Here is a 24346-nt window from a genome sequence, read left to right on the forward strand (position 1 = left end):
GCTTGTTTACGGCCTGACTGCGCAGGCGTGCTCACCTGGCGCGCTCCACGCTGCGGGGCGTCCGCAGGCTCCTCCTCTGGGCGCGGCCTGGGGCGGCCCCGCCGCGGTGCAGGTGAGGCCAGGCTCCGCCCGGGGGCGGGCTAGTCGTGTGGCTGTGTCCGCCGCCCGGCAAGGGCCGAGTTGGTAGGTAGAAGCCGCGGTCGGGAACGCTGAGGTGAACTCGGAGTGAGTGGCCTCCTCAGCTGCCTGCGGCCCTGCTCTGAGGGGCCCCGGCACCCAGAAGAGCAAAGAAAGAGAGCCGCCTCGGCAGCTGCCCCCTAGGGAGTCAGCACGTGGGGTACCGAGAGCGGAGGGCGGAGCCCCGGTGTTCTCCCTTCGGGAGGGTGCAGGAGCATCCGGAGGCTGCGAGGGCCGGTTCCCCGTCTCCCCTCCCCCCCCGCCGGGGCCTCCCTTCAGACACCCCGCACAATCGTCTGGATCCCCTCTGCACCTCCCTAAGTCAGTTTCCGAAAAGGTACCGAAAGACCTTAGTTTTGCGCTTCACCATTTCTTTTAGGCGGGGTGGAGGGAGAGGAATACAGTATATACACACAGAGAGAATATGTGTTTGCAGTTAAATATCTGAATACCTATTATAGTGAGCATTGGCTAATTTTAAGGAAAGTGGGTTGTGAGCACTTGTTTCTTAAGTCTGTCTTCACCAGGTGTTTAGAGAAAAGGGGTTGGGGAGGAGAATGGCTTTGGGACCCAGAGCAGGAATTCTAAGCAGGATTCACTTCTTTTGCTCAATCTTTTATTAAGAGCCCTTAATAAAATTAGAGATCATCGATTTAAAAAAAAAAGACTCAAGTGGAATCTGCGAAATTGTTTACTGGGCATAGTTGTATGCATATACTGCACTCTGTCTAGATATATAAGGACAGGTGTACGTGTTGAAGATTAAACAAGTGTCATTTTATACCTGGTTTTCTTGGCATGTTGCACTAGAATGAGGAAGGTTCTAATGTGACAGAAACATTCTGATAGAATTTGGGGCGGGCATTCCAACATTTGTTACACCAAAAATGAACTATTTCTTTAAGTTCAAATCATAGCTGGAGCGTCACAAAGACTGGAGCAGGTAAGTTCTAAAGTAAGAAGAGTCCAGATCATAAACATCTTATGTATTACAAAGCAGGTAGATGCCAGTGGAAACTCTACCAATGATGTAATAATGCACTTGACACTAACATCCTGTATCCTTTGTGCACGTTGGCAAAAAAGCGAGAGTCAAATCCCACTCAATAGATCCCTAAATATTTAAATTTTGTATTGTTTTGATGCTATCTGCATTTACCTAAAAGTCAAATAGATAATCAGAAGTCTTTAAATACCTGGATGTCTTCTGTGGTCACCAAGGATTTATCCCAATTTTCTATAGTGATTTTACATTGAAAATAGTATTTATGATGATCACCTTATAGGATAGTGACATCCTGAATCATCTAAAAATAATTCAGCTGCGTTCCCTAGTTATCAAGGAAGAAAAAAGCATAATAATACTTTTTGGAGGAAAAAATAGCAAGCAAAAATTAAAACAAAAAATTTTATTAGCCCTCAACCACAATTTTCAATTACCCATAATACATGTATACCTCGAGCATCCTATTAAAGTTCTATTCTATATAAATTCAACATATTTTATTGTGATTACAATAATAGGCTGTTCACTTTGTCTCATCCAAAGCCTTTGAATAATCTGTATTTTTTTTTTTAATGGTAGGATGTATTTTCATTTGCATTTGTTTCTATGTATCTTTTGATCTCTCCTCTTATTTTTTTTTTAATTTTATTGGGGAAGGGGAACAGGACTTTTATTGGGGAACAGTGTGTACTTCCAGGACTTTTTTCCAAGTCAAGTTGTTGTCCTTTCAATCTTAGTTGTGGAGGGTGCCGTTCAGCTTCAAGTTGTTGTCCTTTCAGTCTTAGTTGTGGAGGGCGCAGCTCAGCTCCAGGTCCAGTTGCCATTGCTAGTTGCAGGGGGCATAGCCCACCATCCCTTGCGGGAGTTGAACTGGCAACCTTGTAGTTGAGAGTCCACTGGCCCATGTGGGAATCGAACCTCAGCTCCAGGTCCAGTTGCCATTGCTAGTTGCAGGGGGCATAGCCCACCATCCCTTGCGGGAGTTGAACTGGCAACCTTGTAGTTGAGAGTCCACTGGCCCATGTGGGAATCGAACCTCAGCTCCAGGTCCAGTTGCCATTGCTAGTTGCAGGGGGCATAGCCCACCATCCCTTGCGGGAGTTGAACTGGCAACCTTGTAGTTGAGAGTCCACTGGCCCATGTGGGAATCGAACCGGCAGCCTTCGGAGTTAGGAGCACGGAGCTCCAACCGCCTGAGCCACAGGCCGTCCCCCGAATAATCTGTATTCTTAATACTTTTTCTCTTGTAATTTTTTTTCCACCACACTCAAAGATTCAGTAAATAACACCTGAATTTATATAACTGGGCCCGATCTGAAGTTCATTTCTGATTTTCAGTTTCAAACCAGGCATTTCTAATTGGATTTGTGCCTCAAATTCATTATTCTCTAAACCTTATCGGTTCACTTTCCTTTTCTTCAAACTTGAATCATTATAAAATGGCTTTATGAATGATTTCCTTAATTTCACTTTTTCTCTCAACTTTGCTCCTATAAACAACTTCCAAATTAATTTTATTGAAACAATACTTTAGACATATATTCTCTTGCCCAAACACTTTCAGTGATTTGCAAAATTCATATACGTATTTAAGTTATACACCAAGCAGTTCTTGGCCTGTTAAGTATTGCATAAATCCCTCATTCCAGTCAAACTGTTCTGCTGTCACCCTTAGCTCTTTCTTTTGCTTGAAAAGAACCTTCTTTCCTTTATTTTCCTTTTCATAGCCTGTTCCTCAAGAATTAGTTTAAGTTCTATCTTCACCAAGCCTGTCCCAAGCCCTGGGTGATAAAACCATGTTTAAAGTCAAGAATTCTCAATTCCCAGTTCATGGCTGGCTTCAGGGCGGGTTTGAACTCCTTGTAATTATATTCAAAATTGTGTGTACATGTTCATTGGATCATGGGAGTCTATAGCTTTCATCAGATTTTCAAAGAGGTGTGACTACCTTCCTGCCAAATTTAAAAATTACCTCTCTGAACTTCTGTGGCACTCCTCCGAGCTTTCATTTGTCCTATGTAATAGCCTAAAACATTACCATCTTTTGGTATTTGTCAGCATATGCTAATTATCTTGTATTGATACTTATCTTTTCGTTTGTATATGCTGCCTTTCTACCGGAGTATATGCACATTCAAGGATGTGAGGGAACTCGTTAAAATTATTTGTATCCTCAAATATTTATTTGAGTGTCCCCATGTGCCACACTAATTCTAGCCTGGGGGATGCATCAACAAACAAAAATCCCACAATCATGGAGTCTATATTGCAAGAAGACAGGATAAACAAACAAATAAACCGACTAGCGATTGTGCTAGGAAAAGTGGAGTAAAGTAAGAGGATCGCTTGGGGGTGTGTTGAGTGGTTTGCCATTTAAAATATGGTAGTCAAGGTAAGTCTCATTGAGAAGGTGGCATTTCAGCAAAGACTTGAAAGAGGTGAGGGAGTGGGCCGTGGGCAGATCTGGGAAATAGCTGACCAAGCAGAGGAAAAGCCATGGCAGAGACCCCAGGGCAGGAGTGTGCCTACCTAGCATGTTCAAGGAACAGCAAGTCTGTCAGTGTAGCTGGAGCAGAGTGAGCAGGAAAGCCATTGCAGGGTTTACGAATCCATTTGTTGGCTGGTTTGAGAGTAGACTAAGGGAAGCAAAAGTGGAAGGGAAGGCCACTTTGGAGGCTAACTGTAGCAATCCAGGCCAAAGGCAGTGGAAGCTTGAACTAGGGCTGGTAGCAGTTGAGATTGAGAGACGTTAGAGAGTCCTAGGTATATTCTGAAGGTAAAGCCAGTAGGATTTCCCAGCAGGTTAGAAAGGGCTGGTGGGAGAAATGGAGGAGTCAAAAATGAATGCAAAGTGAGCATAAGCAACTGGAGGATGGAAATGCCATTCCATTAACTGAACTGAAAAGAGTGGAGCAGAGCAGGATTTGAAAGGAAGACCAGGAGTTCAGTTTTGAACATGATGGGTGTGAGATGTCTATTAGGCAGTTAGAAGAAATGTCCAGGAGGCAGTTCAATAATCAAGTGTGGAGAGAATACTCAAGTCTGAGCTGCCCACGTGTGTTTGGCAGGCATTAGCTGATAGACAGTGTTTAAAGCCTGGATACTATCACTGAGGAAGTGAGTATGAACAGTGGCACAATCCAGGAGATTGGGGACAAGAGCATACCAATATTTTGCAACTTAACACATAAAGAGTATTTACTTTAGGTCAAATTTGTCATTATTTTTCAGATTCAGAGATTAATCCAGTAAGATAATGAAAAGCATGTTTGTTTTTTAAACTTTGAGGAGTTTGCCACAGTGACCTGCTAAAGAGAAATAGGCATCGATGGGTATCTTTAGGATATTGGAAATGTTTACTGACTCACTGTGTGAAGTAACCAATCTCTCAGATTTATCTTACTGCATGAGCTTGTTCTATCATTACGTTAGGATTCGGTACTTCCTTATAAAACCACATGGAACTTGAAAACAAGCTTGGGAAACATCCCATAGCACAGTGTCCTAAACACAGCACTCCTTTTTCCCTCAAATTTGCAGAATGGTAAAGATGACGTACCATCAGAATTGCTTACTTACATGCTTTTAGATATGAATTGATCATGTACAACGCATGTTATTCCTTCTTAAATAATCATTAAGTGAATGCAGTACTTAATATTTCACACATATCGTGAACTATAAGTGCTTCTTAAAGATCTCTGAAGATCTTCAAACCTGGCGCATTTTTTGAGATCCTACTACGTGGGCCTCATGCTAAGTGCTTACACGTGCTCCTTTCCATGTACAAACTTAGAAAGTAGGAACCATTATTCTCTTTTTACAAATGAAAAAACTAAGTGTCAGAGTAATGAAATGACTTGTCTAAGTTACTACCCAAGAGCTAGATATTAGCAGAAACAAAATTTAAATTCAGGTTTCAAAAGGGAAACATCTTGTAGTAAAATGTTTAAAAATATTTTTAGACTATGTTACCAAAAGTAGAAGAATGGAAATTCAAGTGAAGAAAATGTATATTTTTAAATTCAAATGTTTTTTTAAAACTCACATCTAAAAGAGACCCACAAAATGGGAGAAGATATATGCAAATCATATATCTGATAAGGTACTTTATGTAGAAGATATAAAGAACTCCTACAACTCAAATAACCTAATTTTAAAATGAGCAAAGGATGTAAATAGACATTTGTCCAAAGAAGATACACAAATGGCCAATAAGCACATGAAAAGATGCTCAACGTAAATCTCATCAGAAAAATGCTGAGCAAAACCACAGTGAGATGCCACTTCATACTCACTAGGATAAGTGGGGAGGATGTGGAGAAATTCAAACCCTCGTCTAAGGCTCGTAGGAATGTTAAACAGTGCAGCCACTTTGGAAAATAGCCTGGCATTCCTCAAATGTTTCAACAGTTACCATATGACCCAGCAATTCCACTCCCAGCTATACACCCAAGAGAAGTGAAAGTATGTCCACACAAAAGCTTATACATGAATGTTCACAGCAGCATTAGTCCCAATAACCAAAAAGTAGAAAACACCCAAATGTCCATCACCTGATGCATGGATGAACAAATGTGGACTATCCACACAATGGAACATTATTCATCATGAAAATGAAATACTGACACAGGCTACATACGACATGGATAAACCTTGACAATACTATGCCAAATGAAAGGCAGACACAAGGCCACATGTATGATTCCATTTATATGAAATGTCAAGAACAGGCAAATCTCTAGAGATAGAACATAGGCTAGGGGGTGCCTAGAGATGGGGGGCGGGGAGGGAGGGAGAGTGACTGCTAAGGGTAGAGGGTTTCTTTTGCAGGTGACGAAAATGTTCTAATACTGATTGTGTGGATATTTGCACAATTCTAAATATACTGAATTATACAATTTAAATGGGCGAATTGTATGTGCTGTTAAATCAGAACTAGAAGAAATTCTGCATAGTGCCCTATTTATTCCTCAAACAGCTACTAAATTATAAGGAATAGTAAATACTAGGTTGTTTGGACTTACCGAGTAAATGGAACTGTTAGGTACATTTTTTTTTTTTTTTTTTTTTTTTTTTTTTTTTTTTTTTGGTCTCGGCGTGACCGGAAGAAATTATTGAGATGCTACGGGCTCTGAAAACCATACAGTCTGGGAATCTCTGCCATAAGCCCTGAACCTCTCTCAGTTTCCAAGTTATACCTGCATTTTTATCTCTAGCTGAACCCTTTCTTACATGTTTCTTCTAGGATCAAAGGAAGAGGTATCTCTTCTTTTCAAAACTAATGTCTCTACTGTGCTCTTGTAATAAGTCCCTCTGGTCTCCTCTAGGACACCGCTCAGCAATGACTTACCAGGTCCCCTGGACAAACTCCCACACTGCTTCTCCCCATGCCATGTAGACAAACTGAACAAGGAACAGTGGCAGCAGTGGGGAAACGGTGGGCAGGTCAGCCTGAGAGTGTGGCAGTCGCGCTAGTGGTTGTCAATAGAATTGCTCTCTCCAATTGAAAGCAGAACACCTCTATCTACTGCTCCATCTCTCAGGTCCCAGCCTTAAGACTCATCTGTGTCCCACACCCTCCTAGAAATACAACGCATTTGTGCTGTTTTAATTGTACTAGACTCTAGGGATAAGACAGAAGTGTGGGTTCCAAACCATAGTAATGAAGGAAGAAAATGAGAGAATCCATTGTCACAAGGCCATGACATTCTGTCACTCACAGACGCAGGACCAGTTGAACTGCACCTGAATTAGGACAGCTCTTTTTGTAGACAGAACTTGTGCTGGCTTTGTTTTTCGTTGTTAACCTCCAGTTATTGGCTCAATGACAGCCTGTTCAAGCAGCCCAGTATATACTGTGGGTTCTCTCCTTAGAGATTACGGCGAGGACATTCCAGCTTAATAGCTTCCACCCAATTTCTGACTTCGATTCTGAGAACCTTAAACAGGAAAGGGAGGAAAGGCGATTGAGGAAAAGAATTGGTATGCTGTGTGTAAACAAAAAAGTGTCATGCTGCTTTCACCATGAGAAGCACAGTACTTTGCTTTCTCTGGGAAGCCTGCCTTGTCAACACTGCAGTAAAGCTGGGTGACTTCTAGCGTAGGCTTCTGTGAAGCAGTGTGGGACCTGCGACGGGAAGCAAGATGCATGTGTTAACTTAAAAATTCATTAGGAGTTACTACTGGGAAAAGTAAAAACACAGCTTATATTAAAAAGATCTAGTCTAGGACAGGGTAGGGAGGAATCTCTGGAAGATTCTCTTAGAAGGAAAAAGTTTCTGTTATCAGCCCAGGTAGGCTCTGAGTTCACGAGGGAGGAACCATTCTTTCTACTCTTCAGAATTAGAATCCCCTCACACATCGGGAAGCACGTGCTCGACACACACGGAAAGGAATTTCTCGTTTTCTCCTTTTCCATCTTCCTCATATTTTTATCTTTTTTTTCTCTCTTTCCATTTCCACATGCTCCCTTCCTGAGCTGTAGGACTTGCAGTTCCTCATACCTGTCACACCTGTGCCTTCGTGCCTTTGCATAATAAGCTCGAGTTCCTTTCCCACTCTGTTCATCAGAGGGGATAGAACGCTGCCTCGTCCTTTGAACCTTAAGCAGACAGTCACCTCTGCTTGGTGTGCTCATTTCTCTGTCTGTTCATCCCTCACATTTCAACTCCAAGGCTGCTTTCTCAGAGAGGCTTCCCCAAACACGGTGAGATCTAAACGATGTCATTATTGTTTTCTCAGCATTATTTCCTTCATAGCACTTACCACAATTTCTAATGTATTCATTACATATCCACGCGTAGTTCTATGTGTACCCAAGTAGCGCGTGCCTCCCCCAGTGGACTGTAAGCTCTAAAAACAGGGATCCTATCTTTTCTGTTCGGCATTTTGTTTCTGTACTGGGTGCTCAGCATACACCTGCCCGGTGACTGGCTCCCCTCCTCTGAGAATCACCCACGAGCGTTGAGCACTTAGCGTTAATACTTAACTTTACTAAGGCATCGGTTACATCCTGCCTCATCTCACCAGATTGTTAGCACCGCGTGATTGCTGCCCACATACTTGAAAACATGCTCGTTCCTGCTTTCCTTTCTCATACCTTAGCCCTGAGGTCAAACTCTGCTGTAAGGTCACAGCACCTTACAGATAGCGCTGCTTCAGCTTTTGGGGGTTGGGGGGCTCCACCCCTTGTTTTATGTATTTGGCTCTCAGGTAAGTACTTAGCATGTCCGTTGTTCAGTGTCCTTAGTCCCAGCTCATTACAATTCCCTCTCCTCAAAAAACAAAACTGTCCTAATCTTTATGTAGGGTCACATTTCAGTTTAGTGCGATAGAATATTGAATTTGTTGGTGAGGTTTTAACAGCATAAAAATTCTCAACTGGATATTTATTGTGGCTCTAGATCTGTTTATTGGGATGAGAAAAGAGTATGAATTTGGACACTGAACAATTTGTTTTTCTCTTGACTGTATCTTTCTCACATAGAACAATGCTTTATAGGTAATTGGTGCTCAGTCACTGTTGAATGGATTGAACATGTACCCAACACAGAGCACTGGATTTAAGGTCTAAAGCCATGACTTGAGTTCTCTCATGATTGCAGCATTCAATATTGTGTTGGAAGTGCGAGCCAGTGCAGCAAGTGGAAGTTCAAGGTGAAATTATGATTTATAAGTATATGTTGGAAACCTAAGAGGATCAACTGAAACACTTAAGAAACAATATGATAGCATAATAGAGTAGGAGGTTATAAAATTAATATTTAAATATCATTAACTTTCTCTTGTGAAAATAGTAACTGAATACAACAAAAGAAAATATCACACTCATAATAACAACAGAAGAGAGAGGAATAAACTTACGGTTGCCAGTACCCATCACATAGAGAAGTAGGAGCCTTTACTCTCGTGGACTGCAGTGTGAATGGTGCCCACTGGGGTGGAGCTGCACAATGTCTCTGAGTATACTTAGTTTTCAGAAACTACTTGAACAATGCTATAAAACTCTATGAAGAAACTAAATAAAATAACTAAATGAAAAGACCTTGTTCTTGAGTAAGAAGAACAGCATTGTAAAAAATGCCAGTTCTTTTTGAAGCAATGTGTAAACAGGGTAATCCAAATCTAAATCAACGGCATTTTCTTAGAACTTGTTGAAATTAGTAAACAGTCAGAGAAAGACAAGTACTGTATGATATCTCTTAATAGGTGGACTCTAAAAAGAACTGAACTCAAAAAACTAGTGTGGAATGGTGGTTACCGCATCTGGGGCAATAGGTTATTTAACGGTATGTAGTTGCAACTAGTAAATAAGTCCTGGAGACCTAATACAGAGTACAATGATTATAGACAACAAAACTGTGTTAGACACATTAAACCTGCTAAGAGAATAGATCTTAATTGTTCCTTCCACTAGAAAAAATGATTGTTATGTGACAAATGTTAGTTACCGCTACGATGGCAATCATATTGCTATATAAATGTATCCAGGAAAAACAGAACTTGTTGAAATTCATCTAAATTTCATTTGGAAGAATAAGTATTTAAGAATCAGTATGGAAAATTCTGAAAAAGAGAAGTAATGTTGGAAGATGACTTGTCTCCCAAATATTGATACGTATTATAAAATCTCTTTAATTAAAATATCAGTGGAATATGATGAATTACAGAATTAGACACCACTAAAAATGGACATATGCCAAAGATGGCAGGGTTAATTTAATAAAAAGTATGAAACAATTAGCCATTTATAATAAAATAAATATAGACTCCTTTCCTCCTCATTCCAAAATAAACTCCAGATGGATCACAGATTTAAATATAAAAATTAACCATAAGAGTCCAAAAAAGAAACTACTTGAATAAGTATATTTGTAATCTTGAAATGGAGAAGGCTTTTCTAAACATAGCCCAAAACTCAGGAGCCGTGGGATATTTTTACTCTATATCTTGCCTGGCATAAAACACCATTTAAAAAGACAACAAACTTGGAAAAAATATTTATAACACATGTGGCAAGGGAATAATATCCCTAAAAATAAAAACGCTTCTCTAAATCAATTAGAAAGGAAAAATAACCCAGTAATTCACAAAAAACATAAGCAATTCACACAAGCTGCATTAATCAGACCTTTTGTTTATGGCCTCTGAGTTTCCTATCATGCCGAGGAAGAATTTTCCCACTGCAAGATACTCAACTTTTCTAATGAAAGACATGCTAATTAAAGCAAAAAAAATTTACTATCACTTTGAAAATATCAATTATTAATATAAAATTGATAATACTGTTGCCACAGATTTTTGTGTTGGCAAAAGTATTGAGAAACAGGCATTTTTGTCTTCCCCACTGATCAGAATGTAAATTGCTCTTTGGAGGGCAACTTGATCATCACTGTCAAATTGTAGTTCCATAATTTGACCCAACGACTCCAATCCTGGAAATCTGCCCTCAGAAAGGACAAAGTATATGTACATAAGGATTTTCACTGAAGCATTGTCCTTAATAGTGAGACATTGGAAAATACCTAACTATACCTCAATAAGGAGCTGGATCAATAAATGATAGAAATGCAGTACACCGCAGATGTTAAATAAATACATAAACCCGTATTACTGACATGGAATGCTGTCCAAAATACATTAAATGAAAAGCAATAAGTTGCAGATGAGTGTGTATAATATGATCTATTTCTGAAAACATGCACGTATCGGGTATTTCAAGCCCTGCATTTGAAAACTGACCTCATTACTTTTTCACTTTAGACAGTAACCTCTCTGAATCTATTTTCTTGTTCCTAAAATTAAAGTACTACATACCTCTTATGTACATGAAAAGTCTCAAAAGACAAAATGTATATGAAAGCTCTTTGTAAATGGAAATACACCGTATAAATACATGATAAACAAAAGTCATTAAATGTAGGTGACTTCCATAATCACCCATATTCTAATAAGGCTAATAGGCCTACAATTGTGTTTTTTGAGCTTGATTTAATAATGTAATGCTTATTATCTTTTTGGTCTGAACAAGCAATTCTTTAAGTTTTTAGTGGGTAACTGACCCCTTTGAAAACCCCATGAAAGCTTTGAGCCCCATTCCCCAACCCAAATGTGTACACATACCACATTTTACATATAACTTTAAGGGTTTCATAAACACTTCCTCAACAACTCCCATGGATTCCTGCTATAAATTATAATCTTCAAGATGCATAAAGAAGGTAAAACAGTTCAATGCTGTTACAGATTAACCTGTGTTCCCCAAAAGATATGTTAAAATTCTGGCCCCTGGAACCTGTACATGTGATCATATTTGGGAATACAGTCTCTACATATGTACTCAAATTAAGATGACATCATAGGGTGAGCCCTAATCCAACATGACTGGTGTCTTTATAAGAAGAAAGATACACACTTATGAGGAGAGCACCATGTGAGTTAGAGGCTGCAGGTGCAAGCCAGGAACACCCAAAGTCGCCAGCCACCACCAGAAGCTAGGAAGAGGGAAAGAAGGGGTCTGCCCTACAAGTTTCAGACAGAGTGTAGCTTTGCCTGTGCCTTGATTTCAGATTTCTCGCTTCCAGAACTGTGAGAGAATAAATGTCTGTTGTTTAAAGTCACATCATTTGTGGAACTTTGTTACAGCAGCCCTAAGAAACTAATATAGATGCTATAGGTAACCAGGTGAATTCTATGATAGATCTGAAAAATATGCAAATTGGAAAAAGTAAAGTTATCATTATTAGTAAATGATATTGTTTCCTTGGATAATGCAAGAGAATGAACAGAAAAACTATTAGAAACAATAAGATAATTCAGTAAGGTAACTAGGTACAAAATTACAGAAGTCAATATACTTTATACATATAAGCCACAACTAGTTAGCAGATAAACAAGTATATGAGAGACTCCATTTGCAGTAGCTATGAATAATAGAAAAACACCTAGGGATATACTCGTAAGAACTGCAAGAACTTTCTGGTAAAAAGTTTAAAAACACAACAGAAGGACTCAGAACAACTAAACAAGTGGAAAGGCATAGCATGGTCTTGAAAGACTCAACATCATAAAGGTATTAGGTCTTCCTAATCGATTAATTTAATTTGATTCCATTAAATACTAAACTATGTTTGGAAATTAGACAAGATGATTTCAGAGTTAAAGTGGAAAAAGTAAAAATCAAACAAGAAGAACCATGAAAGTTCTAAAAGAAAAATAAATGGAGAATCGGCTCTATCAAATATTAAAAGATATGGGGCAGCTGGATGGCTCAGTTGGTTAGACCGCGAGCTCTAAACAGTGGGGTTGCCGGTTCGATTCCCACATGGGTCAGTGAGCTGCATCCTCCACAACTGGACTGAAGACAACGAGGTGCCACTGAGCTGCTGGAGGGGCGGCCGGATGGCTTAGTTGGTTAGAGTGTGGGCTCTCAACAACAAGGTTGCCGGTTCAATTCCTGCATGGGATGGTGGGCTGCACCCCCTGCAACTAAGATTGAAAACAGCAACTGGACTTGGAGCTGAGCTGTGCCCTCCACAACTAGATTGAAGGGCAATGACTTGGAGCTGATGGGCCCTGGAGAAACACACTGTTCCTCAATATAAAATTTTTAAAAAATATATTAAAAGATATGACAAAATTAAAATAAAATAGTGTAGTACAGGCACATGAATAGACAGATCAACAGAACAAGAATTCTGGAAATAAGCCCAAATATACTTTTAAGAATTTTGTTGCTTAAAATCTGTAAGTGAAAATTGAATGTTTAATAAATAGGATTAGGACTGGGTAACAATCTGGGGAAAGAAATTCCAAATGGATGAAAGATGGTAAAAATGAAAAAATAATAGAAGCAGAAAGGGAAGACATTTTTAATCTCAGACTATAGAAGGTGTTTCTCAATATGACCCAAGACTCAAGCCATGGAAGAAATTTGATCACATTAAAAAATGTCCCCCCTTATTACTTGTAGACACTGTCATCCCTATAACCATGATGGCATTTTGGCCCCTCCCCTGCCTGGGAAGGGACCTCTTCCTCCAAAACAAAACAAAAAAGAAAAACAAGGAAATGTATGTTTCAGCACAGGCAATTTTCTTCTACTTCTGCTCCCCTGTTTCTAACACTCCCAAACTCAGATGTGGTGGAACTCAGGCTATGCCCAAAGCCCCGCTAACTGGGCACCAAGGGAAGTGGGCACAGTGGAAGTTTGTGGCCCAGTCAGCCACATCCTGTCAGGGAAAGCCCAGCTGACAGCCTGTGGGTGGGTGCGCCCTGGCTCTGCTCCCCGGCTGTGTGGCCCATGCAACATTGGATGCTCCCTTTTCGCTGCCCCTCTCCCGCCTTTATAAATTCTCTGAATCACCTTTGCATAGAAAATAAAAGTGTTTGTTTTTTTTAAACAAAAATGTCTTCTGATGAATTGCCATAAGCAAAATCAACAAATAAGAAACTGGAAAAAGTAAAGAGGTCCTAGAAATCAAAGAAAAACTAACAATCCAGTAGGCAAAGGATGTGAGCAAACACTTGGAGAAAACTGGAAACATATCTCTCAACGATGAAAGGATGCTCAATCTTAAACTTAAGAAAAATGTATAGTCAAATAGCGTAGATAAAATGTTTTCCACCTTATTTCAGTCAGAAAGTTTGATAACTGTTTATGAGATCTGAGGAAACAGGTACTCTCGTATATTGCTGCTGCTGTAAATGCATACAAGCTCCATAGAGAATGAGTTGGTAATAACTAGTACAAATCTAAAATGTGTGTACATTTAGATCCAGCAGTCCCACTTCTTGGAGTTTATCCTATGTGTGTCCTTGCAAATCCAGATTCCCCATCCTAGCAGAAGTCTGAAAGTTTATTCTCTGGAAAAGGCAAAATAAAGAGTTTCTGTACAGGGGTACTAAGCCGAACTAAGGTCGTAAGTAATATCTTGAAAATGGGGATTAAGTGTGCATGTGATTACTGAATGCTGGGATGGTCATCCTTTTCTCCCCACTAGGTTCCCAGAACCAACATACTGACAACCAAACCCATACTCTCCGTGCAGAAATTTTAGAAGATTCTTTTCTGGAGAGTCTGACAATTCCCAAGATATAGCCAGAAGAGATTCCCCAACAGATGGTCCATGCAGATTACCCTACAGTGAACCCTAAGGTCTAAAAGTCCTAAAAACCATGTGCTCAGATCTTCCAAACAGCTTTTTAGTCCCCAACTCTTAATCATAAGCAGACTACCAAGGATTACCCATACATCTGAGAAAAGCCTCTAAATGAGTTTAGAGATCAAAACAAATAAATGGGGGAAAAGCAATGTTGGAGAAAAGCTATGCAAAGAGATGAAAATTTTTGAACAAATGCTGATATTGACAGGTAAGTGGATACTGCATCCATGAAATGGAATCAGGATGACATGTTTTATAAGAAACTTGAGAAAATAAAAAAGACCTCTTGGATATTAAAAACATGATAGCAGGAATTAAAATACTAGAAGGGGTGGAAGAGTAAAGTGAGAAAATTTCCTGAAGAAGCAACAAGACAGGAATCACAGGAAAATAAGAGGTAAGAAAGGACCACCCTAAATGGTCCAGCATCCAAAGGAAGAAGGAAATCACCCACAGAATAGTCAAGAAAAATGTCCAGAACTGACAGATATGAGTTTATAGAGTAAATGAGCCCACTGAGTACCCAACAAAATAGATAAAAGCAAACCCATACAAGGCACAACATCGTGCAGTTTTTGAACACTTGAAATAGACAAGATCCTACAAGCTTGCAGAGAGAGGAAAAGTCGCACAAAGGATCGGACACCAGAATGGCTCCAGACTTCTCAGCAGCGACATCAAGACCTAGAACACAAGCTGGAATGTAAGCTCTTTGTCTCTATGTATCTTAGTCTTGTTCTTCACTGATGTATCCCAAGGGCTTAGAGGCAGTGCCGGGCCTGTATTAGATTCTCAATAAAAATCCATTGAATGAAAGAAAACAATACTTTCAAAATTCTGAGAAACAGCTTCTTCCAGCCTGTAAGTAACCTATGCAAAATGTCAGTCAAGAGGTGGGGGTAGAAGAAAGACATTTTTGGACAGTCAAGGTCTCAAGCAATTTACCCTCCATGTACTCTTGCTCAGGAAGCTATGAGAGATGTTCTACCAAAATGGGAGAGTAACCTCCTACTTCCTATACAGGCCAGCAGTACCGGAAATAGGAAGTCTAATGCTGGGGAGAGATGGAGAACCCCTAGGAAGATGGTCAGAATAGCCCAGGATAACATCTGCATTAGAGCATTAGATGGCGGCAGCCAGTTCAGATTTGAGTGGTCACCGATGCCCACGGCCATGTAATACCATTTGCTAAGAACAGACTGCCCTGGTTATCCTGGCCCAGATTCTCATCTGAACTTAGTTCCTGGACCGTGTGCTAATGAATTTCCTACCCTCCCTTCCATCCCCTGCACCTGAATTAACTGAGAGCATTCACGGAAATATTCTGCTCGGACCGACTCCTGAGAGCTGGAGGTAGGACAAGATAATATAAGAAGCAGAAGATACAGCAAGTCCCACTCATGCTGAACCTGATCCACACTGCATTCCAGCCAAATGCCCCCACTGTGGTGACCCCTGCATTTCCCAGCATACTTTCACAACCTTGTTGTGTAAGGTTTCTCAAGACCCCCCAGGTTTGGCGATTCGCCCAGAGAACTCAGAACTCAGCAGATAGTTGTACTCAAGGCTTTGCTTTTTGTAGTGAAAGGTCACACAGCAAAATCAGCAAAGGAACAAGGTGATGGGCAGAGTCTAGAGGAAACCGGGCATGAGCCAGGAGTCCTCCTCAAGTGGAGTCACACAGGTCACATCAAATTTGTGACAGCACATGTGAAGTGTGTCAACCAGGGAAGCTCAGTAGAGACAGCACCCAGGGTTTTTATTGGAGGCTGCTCATGGCACCCTCTGCCGAGCACTTACCAAACTTCCAGAGTCTCAGAAGGAAAGCAGGTGTTCAAGATAAACCTTACCGTCTGCACATTTAACCCACTCTTACCACTCAGGGAATGGCGGGAGCCCACCTGAAATCAAATGCTATGACCAGCCTTGCAGGTGGGCCTTTCTGGGGAGTCCAGTCCTGGGCCTGCTGCGTGAACTGTCTTCTGCACAATTGCCCAGTGATCTTGCCCAGAGGAGCTCCTGTAAGCAATTAGGGAAACTGAAGCCAGAGTGACGTACAACCTGTGCTGAGTTTGTTTTCCTGACAACCGCCAATCAGATAGTGGCAATACGGCCCTTTCCTTATACAGGTAGGCAGGTGCTTACCATTTTGTTTTTGTTTTGTTTTATTTACTGGAAGATATTGTTGAGAGGTACACACCAAGGTGGCAAACCACAAAGGAAAGCAAGGGAAAACAAAACCCATTCTGCCCTTCCCCATGGAAACAGTTGTGATTGGGCACATGACTGCCTAGTTGGACTGCAGTTCTTACCTCCCCTGAGGTTAAGTATGGCCATGTGACTAAGGTCTTGCTTGTGGAGCCTAAGTAGAACGGATGGCTGCATCTGAGTCTGGGTCTTAGACTTTAGGGGGCCTTTCCTATTCCTGCTGGCCAGTGATGCAGCTTCAACCACACAGACAGTGAAATGCCCTAGTGACCGTGGAAAACAAATCAGGTTCCCAGAGTGACCATGTAGAGCAAGAGCTGCCCCACCAACCTGGACTGTTCACAGCAGACTAGCACATGAGGGAAAAAGTTCATTTTTTAGTGCAATGTTGAATGTCTTTGTTACGGCACTTTGTCCCTCCCACACCCCACAGCTAATACAAAATGATGACACAAAAGACAGGACAGTAGCTGCCTGAGAGAGAGGCATGCAGGCACTTCTAAGATTTGACAATGTTCTGTTTCTTAAGCTGAGTGATGGGTACGGTGGTATTGGTTTTATTCCATTCTTTTAAGCATATGTATGTAACTTACATGCACTCTTGTGCACATATATATGTGTGTATGAATCACTCCACACTTTTAAAATGAAAGTTAAAAATGCAGTAATAATGAAATATCATTTGACCCCTGCTGTATTGGCAAACATTAAAAAGTTAGATAATATCCATCATTGGAAAGTGTGTGGCAAAACTAGCATCTTCATAAATTTTGGTAAGAATGTAAATTGATGTCAACTTTTTGGAGTATAATTTTACAATATCTATGAAAAATTTAAATGCACAGAGCAAATCAACAAGAAAAAGACAATGCATTTTTTAAATGGGCAAGACTTGAATAGACACTTCACAAAAGATAACATTCCAGTGACCAATAATCATATGAAAAGGTGTTCAGTGTCCTCACTCCTCAGGGAAATACAAAATAAAAGCACCCTTACATTCCCACTAGATCACTAAAATTGAAAGGACTGGAAAACCAAGTGTTGGTGATGTAATGGAGCGACTCAAAGAGTAAACCTGTACAACCACTTTGGAAAATGGTTCTGCAGTATCTAAAACTAAGCATGTGTATGAGCTTAACACACACACCCTGTGGCCTCACAGTTCCTCTCCTGGGTATATATCTAACTGAAATGCATTCGTAACATTTTTTACTATGTTCGTAAAAAAAATATATATATATGTATATATGTATATATATATATATATATATATACATATATATATATACAAAAGTGATCATAATAACTTTATTTATAAGAGCCAAAGCCAAAACCTGGAAATAGTCCAAATTTCTACCAGCAGTGGAACAGTTAAATAGGTTGTGGTACATGCATACAATTCTGTGGAATAGTACATATCAGTGAAAAATAACTACTGCTACACACAATAACATAGGCAAATCCTACAGACATAATGCTGAGTGGAAGTAGCCAGACACAAGAGTACTTACTGTATAATTCCATTTATGTGAAATTCAAAAACAGAACTAATCAATGATGTCAGGCTAGTGATTATCTTTGAGGGAGATAATGATTGAGAGGGAACATAGGGAACCTTCCGGGGTACTGGAGATTCTATATTTTGCTCTGGATGTGTGCATATGTAAAACTATCAAGCTCTACTCTTAGGATTTTCGTAGTTTATGTAAATTATACCTCAATGAAAAAGTGAAAAAGAAATCCAACTGTCTAATAAAAAATAAATGAAATGAATGCACAAAGCCCTACTAAAGTCAGGACAAGACAAGAATGTCCATTGTCTCTAATACCACTTAACATTGTACTGGAGGTGTTAACCAAAGCAATCAGACAAGAAGAAATTAGAGGTATAAAAATTAGAAAACAGGAAGTAAAACTTCTATTTGTTGATGATACGATCAAATACTTAGAAAACCCAAGAGAATCAACTAAAAACACTGCTATTAAGAGAATTTAGTGAAGTGATAAAGTATAAAGTTCTCTCCAGAAATCAGAAGGCTTTACATACACACACAAATACAAAGGCAGCGTCACGGTGATCATCCTCATACTTGTCCTTTTAGGGGCCCACATGCGCCTTCCCTTGGGTATGTGCTCCGGAGCAGATTGCAGGGTCCCCGTGCTCATGTGCTCATTTGATTGAAACCGCCAGATGGCTCTTCAGAACAGCTGCACCAGCAGGCACACCAGCAGCGTCCTCGCCAGTGTTTGCCATGTCCCCTTGAGAACGCGCTTGTGCAAAACTAGAGGCTAAACCAAGAAAGAGGAAGACATGGGATCTAGGAAACAAGGATTCTGATGGAGCAAAGTGGGGAAAGGAGTCCCAGGCTCTAAGCAGGCCGAGGCTGACGCAGAAGGTCAAGGCTGCAGGAGGGAGGACTCCAGGAAGTTAACAGGGGACCCGCTGCACTTAAGTTGTATTGAAAATGTTATACTGTTAGGTATTTGAAGGATCTGATAGAGACTTTAGGGAAAAGAAGTCTAAAACAAAATGCAAACAGATAAATACAAGGCAATTATTAACAGAATAACTAATAGTTATCCAGAGTGGGGGGCACGTAATGGCACACTTCTTGGGTCATCATTGAGCCATTCTTTCATAGCCTTAATAATGTAAAAACTATTCATTTAACCAAGGTTTATCGTGAACTCTAATGATAGGATGGGGAAGCAGAAGCAGGGGTTGTTGGTGGTAAAGGAGCTAAATCGTCATCTGTCATAACAAGAACTCAATAGTACCTATTGGAAATTTTGAAAACAGCTGTACAGACCTACGATTGGAAACCGCTAAAAGAGTTGAAAGTAATTGCCTGGGTGGAGAGGGGAAGAAGGGGCAGTGAATCGGCGGCGGACTGTTACTTTTCATTATAAGCTTTTTAGAACAATTGTATTTTTAAATTCTATATTATTTTGAAAATTACTTGAAAAATAATTTTAGGTTGTGCTAAGAACTGTGAAGGCAATAACAACTTCTGCTACATTCTGATAATCCTATCAACGTGGAAAACAGAGGTTCAAGAAGGAGTTTGTGATCCGTGCGGTGATCAGACTCAGGCAAATTAGAAGATGAGAGTTTAGAGGTCTACATTTTTCATACTGACAGTAGGCCGAGCCTACCATTAGAAAAATGTCCATCCGGATCCTGAAACACATGTCAAGTTGTATATGTTAAATAAGTACAGTACTTTCTAGGCAAACAGACCTCAGTAAACTGTTATTTCAGTGTTCTGAAATAACTAACAATACAGACTCACGGTGTATATTCCACCAAAACTGTTAATCAGTTTTCAGTGAACAAAGAAGCACTCTTGATCTTTGTATGACATTGATAATAGAGGAGCACTAGGTTTTTTTTTTATTAGTTTCAGGTGCACAAGACAAAGTAATACTTAGACGTTTATCATTTATATCCCTCACACTGTGTGAACCCCCCTCCCCCCATCCACTATCTCTCTGACATCTCACTGAGCCATCCCATTTCCACTGTCTCCACTCCCAATGCTGTACTCCACCTCTTGTAAGTGTATACATACATATATATACATATATATGTATAATATTGGCATTCATTATTGTTCAACTTCAAGTGTACAGTGCAGTGATCAGGCATCTACATCTTCCCTGAGGTGGTCTCCCAAATGGGACACGTGTCCATCAGATACCCTACAAAATCTTTACAACATTATTGATTACATTTCCCAGATTAATCTTCAAAACCCCGTGGCCATCTTGTGGTTACTGACTGTTTTCTAATCCCCTCACCTTCCCGCTTACCCCCCCCAGCCCATCTAGCAACCCTCAGTTTTTCCTCTTTGTCTCCAAAACTGTTTCTGATTAGTTCATTCACTTATTCTTTTCTTTAGATTCCGCATATAAGTGAGATCATATGGTGCTTATCTTTCTCTGACTTATTTCACTTAACATAATGTTCTCTAGGTCCATCCATGTTGTTGCAAATGGTAAGATTTCTTTCTTCTTTATGGCTGCATAGTACTCCATTGTATAAATGTACCATATTTTCTTAATCCAGTCATCTACCGATGGGCATTTTGGTTGTTTCTATGTCTTGGCTATTGTGTATAGTGCTGCAATAAATATAGGGGCGCATAAGGATTTTTGAATTGGAGTTTTGGATTTCTCCGGATAGATACCTAGGAGTGGAATTACTGGATCATGGGGTAGTTCCATTTTCAGATTTTTGAGATACCTCCATACTGTTTTCCATAGTGGCTGCACCAATCTGCAATCCCACCAACAGTGCACAAGCGTTCCCTTTTCTCCACATCCGAGGAGCACTAGATTTTGCCTTTGCATGTACAGAGAACATTTTAGTTGGAGTAATCTTCAGGACTGCCCCAAAGATCCTGTTATCCAGATCTCCCTAACATGCCCGGAACCCAGAGAAAACCCTGCGAGTGAGATTAGCATTCTTGCAGAATGGATGTACAACCTGGAAATGTGAGCTGACCATGGTTATGTCGAGTCTGTCACCAACCCAATAGAACCGTTATTGGTGAAATAACTACAGGTGAATTGTATGCATCCAAACCCTGGCAGGGTCTCAAGGTGGTCAAGTTTTTCTTTACCCCTTCATTTCAGATTTGGCCACGTGACTTGCTTTGGTCAGTGCTAGGGTACATGATGTGAACAGAGGCTGGAATGTGCTTGTGTGTGGGTGTTTGGGCTTGCCCTTACACTCTGGTGATCCACCAGGAAAACAGCTTCCCAGTGATGGCTGCAGCCCAGGTCCCAGAATGAGGCGTGGGATGAGCTGTCCCACAGAACAGTGGCCGGAAGCAGAGCTGCCCCAGCTGACTCGCCTGTGCATGGGTAAGAAATAAACGCTTCTTGTCTTACACTTCTAAGCTGCTGTGGTTGCTGTTACCCAGCATTACCGGGTCAGTGTCTGACTAATACACACTCCAAGTTCATCTTTCCTATCATCTCACTACTACATGGCACAGAGCTGAAAACTGGGACCAAATTGTATTTTGGTCTCTAGTAGACAGTGCCACAAGTTGGGTTCTCCGGGAAGCAGGTTATGAGATGGGAGTTAAAAGTACAAAAGGTTTATTAAAGCCTAACACCTGTGAAGGAAAGAGGCTGCCATCAGATGACAGTGCAGACCTGGCAAAGTCTTGGCCAGTTCAACAGTTCATCAGGGATTTCCAGAGTACAGATTGCTAGACAGGCGTCCTGCGTCAGGAAAATGGCCAGACCCCTGTGCTGCTATGTGGCTCAGTCATTCACTGGGGACTTCTTAGGAAAGAGAGTGCGCTTGGCTACCACGCCTGTCAGTCATTGGCTGGAGATGCCCCGAAAAGGGCATGACCTGTGTGAAAGCTGAGATGGACCCTGAAGGAGATAGCACTCTCCTTGCATCTGGGCACTAGTCCTTCCCCGAAGGGGGACCTAAGCAGCATAGCTCCATGTCTTCCAAAGATAGCTTTTAAGATAGCAGAAGTATTAATATAAAAGATAATGAAAGGCATAGAGAGCTGGTGCGCTATCTGACAACCTAGAACTGTATAAACGGCCTATAATTCAATAGTGCTGCCATGCCAGCTCTCTTTCCAACAATCAGGACTCTTGATTTCTACCTCTGAATTTATTCTTCCCCAGTCCTTTGCATCTCCATAAATGACAGCACCATCCCCCACATAACTGCTCAGGTCAGACACCTAGGTGTAAAGAAGAGCTTTTGGAAATTAAAAGGCATAACTGCCCAGTTAAAATGTAGAGTTGCTCATTGTAGCAGGCCACGATGAAAGGTGATCGTGTTTATGGAAGTCAGCAAATTCATTCAAAAGAGGCTGCTGCTAAGCTCGTGTAGCTCCTGTGGAATGTATGGAACTTCTTTATTGTTTCTAATGCTTTTTGGTTTCATGTCTGGGAGTGTGCTGATTCTCATAATCTTCTTTATCTCTACTGTTTTAAGTTTCATTATCTATTTTTCTTGGTTGCCATGATTCTTTTCCTTGTCTTCATGATTTTGACCATAAGAATTTTTAGTGTGTTGTGATATAATGATAATTTTTAATGTTTTGAACTTTCTATTCATCTCCTTTCTTTCACTTTGTGTTGCACTCCCGTTGGATCACCTCATTCTCATCTATTTCAATTTTGGTGTGATCAAAAGATCAGCACTGTCATCTGATTGTTCGTATATTCGCAAAGAATATATGAAATTAATCTGAAATTCAGACAAATAATTCAAATGGGTTTCGGTCGCTGTGTTGTATTGTGTCACATTGCTGTAATCAAATGTTCTTATACTTCATACGTCCACTTCCACCAATTGATGGAAATGGTGAGCATGCCATCACAGGAACACTTATTTCTGAGGCTGTTTTGCTGCTTCTGGAACAGTTTTGCTAAAATGCATCAGATGCTCAAATTTGCGCTCCAGTAGACAGGGATGTAGAAAACACGTGGCTTCATACACAGATGCACTTGGCTGTTTGCAGTATTGCTGCTGGTCTTGCATAGGACCCAGGAAGTCTGATCAAGTCTATTTCATGTAATTCCTATCAAAAAAGAAAGAAAGATGTGTGATGTGCTTAGAATCATGCTCACTGCGTTGATGAGTATTTTCCTAACAGAAGAGACCTTCTGCTTTGATGAGGCATGGGTGACAACTGAATCCTCTGTTTGCGTCTCTCCCGTCTGGTAACTGGAAGACTTCTCCACCCACTCCTGGCTTCAGGTACTTCGGACCCGGCTTCTTTCCCCGCTCACACATCTTTCCATTGCCAGGCACAGTAGGACACGTTCACAGCTTGGAACTGCTGGCCCTTGACTCGCTGGGCAAGCTTGCGACACGTTGACCACACAGAGAAGCAACAACTGCGCCAACGTAGCCTGCTAAACCCAAACTTAATGTAACTATTTAACAGAAGGAGAAGGGTGACAGTGGAAATGGAGCAGAAAGAGACAGTGGTCTTAACCATTTGTGGTGAAATAGCTTAATTTTTCAAACTTTACAAGAGCATGAACACATTGTAGGACCATCCAGGGAGCCTGTGAAAGTGAGGGACCCTTCATGGAAGTCCACCTCTGCTTAATTTCTCCCCCTGTGAATGGCAGCTGCTCTCCAAAACACGCTAGCCCCCTACTCAATTCCCAATCAACCCACTCCTGCGTTGAGCCCACAGGACTCCTCTTTCAGCCGCCTCCCTTCCATCCACTTTGTTCTCTCTTCTTCCCTACAGGTACCTCTAGAGCCTTCCCTAGGCAGCCACTGTTTCCCCAAGACAGAACCCCTCCATGCCGGGATCCAGCCCCCAGCAGCAGCAGCAGCGAAGGCTCGGAACACCTACCCATTCATAACTTTTGTTACCATTACACTATTTGGAGTCAAATGTTGTTTCTTTTTAAGTGTCGTCATTATCCTGTCCTCCATGTTTCAAACGAGAGCTCCCACCTCTCTCTTAGTGTCTCTGGGTTCAGCCAGCCCAGGTTTGTCAGTAGTTGATCCCATGGGTGCTGCTCAAAGGGCTGGTCTGCACAGAGATGAGCTTGCCCCTGAGAACAAGTCATTTCCATCACTGCGCCTCCTGTTGAGTTCAGCTGACTTTTTTCGTAGCCAGTTTTATCAGTGAAGGAAGCATGTGTTGATTAGGGGCAAGCAGGCAGATAACTGAATTGGCAGCCAGTCCACAGACGATACTTTTAGCAGCTCTGTCTTTTACAAGATGATTTGGGGTCTTAGGAGGTTTGTAAATAACCTCTTGCTTCACTGCCTGAG

At 41.0% G+C, this 24346-nt stretch overlaps 1 long non-coding RNA gene across 1 annotated transcript; it reads left to right on the forward strand.

Moving 5' to 3' along the window:
* Positions 1–23997, forward strand: LOC117023348 (uncharacterized). Its single transcript, XR_004423196.1, has 4 exons — positions 1–514; positions 21313–21429; positions 23202–23305; positions 23811–23997. It is a non-coding gene; the product is annotated as an uncharacterized LOC117023348 (long non-coding RNA).
* The last annotated feature ends 349 nt before the right edge of the window (positions 23998–24346 follow it).

Source organism: Rhinolophus ferrumequinum, chromosome 6 (assembly GCF_004115265.2).
Source record: "Rhinolophus ferrumequinum isolate MPI-CBG mRhiFer1 chromosome 6, mRhiFer1_v1.p, whole genome shotgun sequence".
NCBI lineage: Eukaryota > Metazoa > Chordata > Mammalia > Chiroptera > Rhinolophidae > Rhinolophus > Rhinolophus ferrumequinum.